We start from the raw sequence: 9,461 nt of genomic DNA on the forward strand, positions 1-9,461 counted from the left end.
GGCCAAGCCTGTTTCTTTTTCATCAACCAATAAAAGCAACACATATACAGAAGAACTTCCTACATCATCCTTACTTGCCTTGATGTGGTTTATCTTCTTTTTTTACTAATGTACTATGTTAAGTCATTTCTAAAAACTCTCTACCAAAGAAGTGTTTAGGTATTTACTACAATAGTAAAAGTATCATCATGTTCATTGCTTTTTTGAAATCTATGAAATTTCCTTACTTTGTAAATAAAATATATATTAGAAGAAACTTGGGATATTGACTTGAGAACCTGGGGTTCCTAGATCCTGTCTGGCCTCTGGTAAAGCCAATGATGTCTTCCAAAGTAGTAGGCTGGAATATGGGGACCAAGGGAGGGATGCAGTCTGGGGTTGTTGGACAGGATTAAAGGGATTTAGCAGGCAGTGGGCCTCCAGTACAGTTGTTGGAACTGTGGGCCCTAATGTGGAGCCCAGGGGAGGAAGTCTTGGTTTCTTACACGCATACAGTGAATTTCAGTAGTCTTTGTCCCATCCCCTTCTCTTATCTCTTTCCCACTGAAGCTCTTATTTTTCTCAACCTGTTTACCTTCTACTTGGATGTCTTCTTTCTTCAAGACTATGTGTGGTGTGTGATTCATCAACACTCAGCCTTTTAGTGTTCTCCACTGCTAATAATAATGAAGCACTTGTTGTGATGTACAAAGCACTTCTATGAGTGTTCTAAATGCACTAACTTCTTAAGCCCTCACAATACTTTTTTTGAGACTGATACCCTTTTTATTCTCATATTACAAGAGAGGAAACTATAGGAAAACCATATATAGAACACATCTGTGAATATATAACTAGACGTGAACCTAAACAATGTGACTCTCTGGGCTCTTTTTTAAAAAAAACTATTTAAAATTTAATGTTTTAATATAATTTAAATATATTTGATTGTATTCTTTCCCTTCTCCCAACTCCTCTCAGACCCTTCCTACTTCCCTACCCACTCAATTTCATGTTCTTCCCCCTTCCCTCTAAAAACACATATGTGAAAAAAACAACAAAAAATAAAAACAAACAAACAAACAAAACAAACCCAATAAAACAAAAATGCCCAAACAAAACAAAAAGCATACAAAAAATATAGAATCTTTTCTTGTGTGTTCGCTAATGGATTCTGGGCATGGGATCTGCCTTAGAGAGAGAGATTGATATATTCAGTGACCCTCCAAAGGAGAAAATGATTTTCGCTTTCGCAGTAGGCATCGATTGCAAACAGCTTCCTGGTTAGGAGTGGAACTTTGTGTCTACTTTCCCTTTTCAGTGCTTGGAGTTTTTCTGGTTTGAGCCTGTGCAAATCTTGTGTGTGCTGTCACAATCTCTGTGAGTTCATATGTGTATTTGTCCTGTGGTATCTGGAACGGGTTACATCTTGTTGATTATTGGTCAAAAGGATTCCATACTCCACCCCAAATATCACAAATTATTGCTAAGGGTTTTAGTTACTCTCCATCACCTGATGATCAGACCCCATTGCTGAAAACAGAACTTACCTATGTCATCAACCATGAAGAAATGAAACTGGTAGCCATACAGATGCATCGTGTCTACTGAGTAAACTTTCATGATCCTGGAAGATGCTTTGCATGCTACTAGAAGAGAAAAGTAATCATCAGTATCACCTATCTTCAAGCTCTACAACCTATAGCAGTGACGTGCCTGCAAGGCATTCCTGGTACAATAGGGCAGAAATATTATGGGAATCAACCACCGTTTGTTTGGATTCAAAATCCCTTCCATGAGTTGAAACCCATACCTGACACTACTAAAGTGGCCAAGAGCCTGAGACTCCGTAGGTCATTGGTCCCAGGGAAAAACCTGCTACTATTCTGGTGAAGAAACATAACATTAAATGACTCCTCATGACTCATCATTAGACCTATAGATCAGCACATTGATCAAACCTCATCAGAGAAGTTTCTTCTTGGAGAGGATGAGATTAACACAGAGACCTACAATCGGACAATGTGCAAAAAATAAACTACTTTGGGCCTGTAGACCTTAATGGGATGTCTTTACTAAACCCCTCCCCTCAAGGCTCAGAGATATATGTGGAAGAGGAGGTAGAAAGATTGTAAGAGCCAGAAGTGATGGATGACTCCAAGGACCTCTGACCTCTTTATGCCTAATATAAAAACACTCTACCGAAGATTCCCTTGAAAAAATTACTTTTATGCCCACTAGCTCTCTGAAGCATGATGCTGTCCCTGGACCCTTCCTCATATTCCCCCATTTTGATCTAGACAGATCTTTTCATCTTTATAATCAAACCCTATAATATGGAGTTCTAAAAATATATAATGGACACAATAGGGAAGGCAAGTAAATTGTGAAAAATTGGATGTCTTTTAGGTCCTATAATTTTCATTTTGGGGAAAAGAGTCTCATACCTGTAATACAAAACCCAAGTCTCTTTTCCTTCTTTATTCTCATATCCAGCACCAGAGAAGAGCGCTCTCCTGGTGCTGGATATGAGCAGAAATGTCAAGTTGTGATAGAAGAAATCCTTCACACACCTGGAATGAGAGATGATTTATTCATGATGGGAATGTAGGGAATGTCTTCTCTGATTCATCACATGGTGCCCGGGAAAGATGAGAAGTCAGGACAGCTGTTCTCAGAAACACAGAACTTCTTTGGCTCATCTTTGTATAGGTCAGGTCCTTTATTCCTCACCACGGGGGATTACATTGCTGTGGTTGCTAATCCAAGGACAGAGTGCAGACAGAGATTAGTGAGGAACTCCAACCCTTTCTGGAATGTGTGCAGAGCCCACAACCTCAAGGGTTGGCTTCATAAGAAATACCTTAGGAAGCCAGGATCCCAAGATGTCTGCCATCTTGGCTAAGAAGAGATGAGCACTCTTAGTAGAGGCCCTGGTGTGCAGTTTACCCTAAATACTCAAATCAGTCTCTCACTTTTCAGATGCAATGCCATGATGAGCAGAGAGAAAGGTGAGACCAGATGGCTCAGGGCATAAGTAAAATACCTAAACATTTAAGCTTTCTTGGGAATTTAGAGTTCGTCATTTATTTATTTATTTTAGAATTTGTTACCTGGACAGATTAATTTTATTTTTATTGTTTATACATTTTAATTAAATATAATTACAGGCTGGAGAATTGACTCAACTGTTGCAGGCTAGGCTCACAACCAAAATATAATTACATCAATTTCCCCCTTCCCCTCCTTTCCCCCGTCCTGCCTAAGTCCCTTCCCTCCAACTACTTCCATGTTTTCCTACTCTCAAACTGATAGCCTATTTTTTGATTACTAGAATTACATATACATGTATGTGTAAGTATTCATAAATACATAAATATAACCCACTGAGCCCATCTTTGTTGTTTATGTATATGTGGTTTCAGGGATGACCGCTTTGTAAATGGTATCTTCTAGAAATGATTGCACAGACAAGACCAGAATACTCAGGCAGATTTTTTTTAAAAAAATTAATCTTTAGAGACTCATGTTCTTCTGATTTAAATATTAACCTCATATTTCAGCCTACCTTCTTGTTCTTTGAAAGTCATGATCATCTAGTAAGGAACGTGTTCCCAACAGCTGTATTTGGCACAAACTGGAGATAGTAGCGTGGTGTGGGGCAGCGTCAGGAGGATTATAGCAAGTTCAGGACCAGCCTGGTTCACATAGTGAGCTCTAGGCTAGCCTGGGGTGATGAGTTATTTTTAGTTCAGATGGTGGTGATCATGGCCCTTCCAGCAAAGACACTCAGGAGAAGGCAAATTCTGATAACAAGAAGGATGTGATTCGTTGTCTCAAATGTTCCTTCAGTGCTCTAACTTTACAAGTATTCATTTGCTATTAATATATGACAAGCATAGTATTTGGCACTGGAAACATAAGAGACGAGACATATTTAAGTAATGATCAAATCTGGTGAATTTGAACACAAAATAAATGTAAATACATAATTTTTATTGTGGTAAATGCCACAAAGTAAACTCACAAGGAAATGGGAATGGTGTGGGAATGTCTATTTTATATGCGAACACTTAGGAAGATTGTTCATCTTGTACTTTTTGGACCTTTCACTCAAGGCTGGCCTGTGAAGACTACAGTGCCATTTTCTGTATGTGACCTCTATAAAAATCAAGGGATAAAGGTGGACTTAGAAGAAGTAGAAATGTCTTTCCTGCCTGTACATCCTCCTATATTATACAAAATCTAATATGGATCATTTCCATTTTTATTCCCAATGTTTAGGCACAGTGGCTAGCATGTACTAGGTGTCAAAGAATATTGGTTATACTGGTTACCCGAACTGACCACAGCTGTCATGCTGTGGTTTTAAGGAGAGGCTGGTGATATAATTCAGTGGTAGAGTACTTGCCTAGCTTGTGTAGTCCATGGGTTCAGTCTGCAGGTCTTCTACCCCATGTTTTATTTTTCTATTCTCTTTTAATTGTTCAGGCCAAAGATGAAAACTAATAGGCTAATTAAACTTTTAGGAAATGAATTCAATTTGTAAATCCCAAACTGGAATGTGACCTACGGAATATGCAAATAGCTTATGGAAAACACCACACAAACATCCTGAAATGAAAAATTAGTTACAAAGACAAGGGATGACCTGTTTCCGAGGTCCCAGAGCAGGACAGTCACTAACACTCTGCCTCTCTGCTGCGTATTCTGCCATGGTAATAGATCCAGGTTTTACTTTTTCCAATTCAGTAGTCTTCAACAAAGTTTTAGTCACATAGTGTAAAGAATTCTTGGGTTTGAGGTACAGCATAAGAAAGATGGACATATTGGTTAATTTCAACATGATGATCATTTTCTGGTATGTATGTATACATTTAAAGTCGCTTTGTACCCCTTGAATACACATGACCTATACTTTGAATATGTGCTGTCTGTTAGTTGAATATTTGACCAAAAAAAAAAAAAAGAAAAAAAAAAGAAAAAGAGAAGGTAACCTTTGCAATTTCAAGTTGGGTGACGGTAGGTGAGGGGTGGGATAGAGGAAGTGCCCAGCTCTCAGATAGATGGCACTGAATAAAATCTGTTGCTATTTTCTGTCCTTCCTAAGGAGGACATAAGCCTACATCAGTATCACTTGAGATACTACTCCTGGTAGGACTAACTTTCTCCTCAGAAGGCAATAGAACATCCCTGTAGGCTCAGGAACAAGGGTGTGGAAACAGCCATTGCCAGGAGGTGCATTGGAGTACTGGCGCTGTCTTCATTCTCAACATGGTGCTTCGGTTAACTGTGGTGGACAAAGTTCTGCTGTCTTTTCCCTCAGCCTTCTGACCTTCTGTGATTGCTTGCTCAAGGATACTGAAAGCAAAGAAACTGATGTCTCTCTGCCTCACCTCAACTCTAGTTGCATAAGTGCGGTCTAAGCACTACCCCTCTCCACAGCTTCCCTTTACATCTTAGTTTTTTTTTTTTTTGAACAGTGCTTGTACATCTCTTTGTGGTACGATATGAGAGATCATGATACATGTGTACCATGTGTAAGAATGTCTCTAACTTCAGGAAGCTTCAGTGAAGCTACACTCTTCCTGTGTTCTCTGGGCCTTAGATGCTATGGCTGTTTGTGGGTGGCCAGGTGTATTCTGGCCTCTAGATTTTGCATTTGGTCTTCTTTCCCTTTGCTACACACATAACTTGCCTCTTCATTTCCTTTGGATCTGTTCTACAGCTACTTGATAAAGAGATCTTCGATGACTCTCTCCCTTTCCTTCTATCTTTTGTTTGATTACCAGGTCATTCTGAGTACCTGACATTGCCTCTGCAACTTCCATGGCTAGTTGTGGTATTAACTCTGTTCTACAGTGTGTGCTCTTGATGATGCTGCCTGTGTCCCGTTCCTGTCATCTCAGAAATAAATGGGAAGTGCATGAAAAAGAAATGGGTGGTCTACGTACTAACAGCTTTGCTCACAGGTTTTTGTTTTATGCTTTCTTAGGGTTTGTTAATTTATTTTTCTACTTTTACTGGGCATTATTTCTGAGATGATATCACTCTATGGAAGATACCTTAGTTTTCCTTTTCTTTTCGTTCATAAGCTCAAGCGGAGTTCCATATTTTTGCATTAATTCCCAATTCACAGTAGCCTTCCCTGCTCTTAGAACACTGGGAAAGCCTCCTATAGACACATCTGGTCATCTCCTAAGATGGGCTGCCCATAAAGCTATTTTGGGTTTGAGGGGATTCTACCAAATGGACTGCCCTGTTCATTGAAATAGGTTGTTCTATTTTACCAAAGAGTTGGGGAGCTTATAAAAGATGATGCTTGGATGAATTTCAAACCAGGGGGATGATTCTTCTGACTCAGAATTTGTTTACTGGTCTTTGCTGGTACTAAAGAATGGTGGCAAATATGGGGGAAATTGGGACTCTCTGGGATCCATAGAAACAGTCCTTCTAGACTGTTCTACTAACCATTATTCCATGGGTCTTCAACAGTTTCTCTGAACTTACTGAAAGAAACTCCAAGTTCAGAAATGAAGAGGAGACCTAAAAGATGGCTCTGCCAGCAAAGTGCTTATTCTAAAAGCCCAAAGACCTGAGTCTTTTTCCAGAACCCACATGAAGAACAACTGAACCAGTGGCATAGCCCTTAATACCAGTTTTGGGAAGAAAGAGACATATCCTTGGGGCTTCCATCTAGTCTACCCAGAAAGTTCCAGGCCAATGTGTGACTTTATCACAAGAAAAATACATAGAGATAAATGTAGATGGTGCTTAAGATTGTCTTTTAGTCTCTACACTCATAAGCGTGCACACACACACACACACATACACACACACACTTTAAAAAATGATGTGGGATTCCCCTCTGTATGCTATGAATACCATTGGTTAAACAAGAAACTGTCTTGGGCCTGTGCAGGGAATACAGGTAGGCAGGAAAAACTAAACTGAATGCTGGGAGAAAGATGGAGTAAGGGAGAAGCCATGTAGCCCCTCTGGAGACAGACACCAGAACTTTAGCTGGTAAGCCACAGCCACATGGCAATATGCAGATTAATAGAAATGGGTTAAATGGATATGCAAGATTTAGCCAAAAAGAAGCTAGAGCTAAAGGGCCAGGCAGTGATTTAAATAATACAGTTTATGTATGATTATTTCAGTGCTGAGTATCTGGGAACCAAATAAGCAGACCTCCTTACAACACAAAATAAAAATAATTAGGGAAAAATAAAAAAAAAAGCACAGGCTAATTTATACCTACTCCAAGGACATAATTTTGGATTTCTCCTCGGAAGTTCTGTTGTGTTTTGAAGAATAACATAAAAATTCAGGCTGAAGAAAGAGCTTCTCTTACCCCACCCTAAACTTTCATAGGCATCGGAGGCCAGGACCTTTTATATGCTCAAGAGATATCTGTTTACTTTGCATGGAAAATCGCTTTCTTTTTGCTAGCCAGCTTCAGGGTTTCCTGAAGACCTGACAGACTTCTGCCTCTCCAGAGGCAGTCCCAGTGCATTCCTGGCAAGGGCAGAGGCCAGAAGGACTGCTCATTTTATTTCACAACACTTTCTGCCTAGATTTTAAATCAAAGAAGACAAATGGTTCTGATCCATTCAGCAACCCCTTTGCTTCTGAGTTCTTTCATTGCCCTGAACGGGCTAGAAAAGTTAAGGCCCAGTCGGGTCTACAAGAGCCAGTTCCAGGACAGGCTCCAAAAGCTACAGAGAAACCCTGTCTTGAAAAAAAAAAGTTAAGGCCCTATTTGCAGGCAAATAGATGGATCTAGAAAACATCATATTGAGTGAGGTAACCCAGACCCAGAAAGACAATTATTGTATGTACTCACTCAGAAGTGGTTTTAAAACATAAATCAAAGAAAATCAGCCTACAAATCACAATCCCAGAGAACCTAAACAACAATGAGGACCCTAAGAGAGGCAACATTGATCTAATGTACATGGGAAGTAGAAAAAGACAAGATCTCGTGAGTAAATTGGGAGCACGGGGATCATGGGAGAGGGCTGAAGGGAAGGGGAGAGGAAGTGAGGAGAGCAGAGAAAAATGGAGAGCTCAATAAAATCAATAAAAAAGAAACAGAAAATAGAAACAAAACCTGAAACTTACTTAGCAGGGCCAACTTTCCCCATTCTCAGCAAATATATTTGAGCCAGAAGGAGGTAGTATTCCCCTTCCCATCATTCTCATGAATGAGACCAATAATTTCATTGTTTACTTACTGCATTCATGCTGAGTTGGAATGAGTGGGTGGCATGAGGTGGGTAATATTTATTATCCATTAGTAATTGAGTAATATTTAAATTAAATTTTAAATTACTGGATAAGTCTTTACATATATTTTCAGCACTTCGTGCTCATATTTGCCTTATTATTGGGCAGCTGCTCACCTCTGCCAAGTGGTCTTCATTTCCTCTTGCCTCACAATGTCCAGCACTGACATCTCCCACAGCTGTGCTTGCTCTAGTACTCTGCCCTCTCCTTTCTCCTCGAGGAGTGTCCCTAGCGTTCTAAGTGCTCTACTTCTGGAACGTGGGGTCATTTTCCATCCATCTCTCTCCATCTCTGATTAAGTAAAAACACGTCCTCCATCTTTACTGAGTTCTAATACCATACCTGGATTTCCTGGGCACAAACTCCAACACTGAACCTTGGTAATCTTGTAGGCTCTTGACTCGGCTACCTCTTCACTCCTGACTCCTCTGCCAGCTCCTACTGCTCCTCAAACACTATCTAATTCAGTGGTCCCTTTTTGGTTCACCATTCAGTCTTGCACCAAGTCCATCCTTTGTTGCTGTTTCATAGCCTCTGAGTCCTCCTAGTGCCAATGTGGTCCACTTATTGAGTGATCCTGTCAGTCAATGCTGGTTCATTACAAAGTGAGTGTTGCGTTAACCCACACTTCCATATGGCCGTATGGTATTATTGTAATTGCATTCCCTTCTACAGTAGGCAAAATGAAACACATGTTGTGAAATTGGCTATGCTTTATGTCGGTTTCCAAGCCAGACATTAAAAGAAAATGAATGAGGTCCTTGTAGAATCCTTTCCACCAATGGTTCTTTCTTCAAATGGTACTTCCAATTATTTCTTGGTAAGTTTACACAAAAGGGTAGCTTCCGGGTCTTGTCTGAACTGTATGTCTTTAGGTCTTGTATGTGATTGACGTTAGGTAAAGACTATAATAAAACAGTGTAGTGCATTCTGAAGTTTGTGGGAAATAAAGTTACAAGGAAGGGAACAGATGTAGGTGGGTTTTGTTTGTTTATTCCTACTGAGAAACTACTTTTGGTCAGGGACTATTTTACACGTGTTCTCTTATTTATACTTATTTATTTGTGTGTGTGTGTGTGTGTGTGTGTAACCAGAAAAAACTTATAGGAGTTGATTCTATTCTAATATTTTGGGGGTACTGAACTCTGGACATCAGGCTTGCCAGCAAGCAGCCTTTCCTGCTGAACTGC

Source organism: Myodes glareolus, chromosome 5, assembly GCF_982192425.1.
Source record: "Myodes glareolus chromosome 5, mMyoGla1.1, whole genome shotgun sequence".
Lineage (NCBI taxonomy): Eukaryota > Metazoa > Chordata > Mammalia > Rodentia > Cricetidae > Myodes > Myodes glareolus.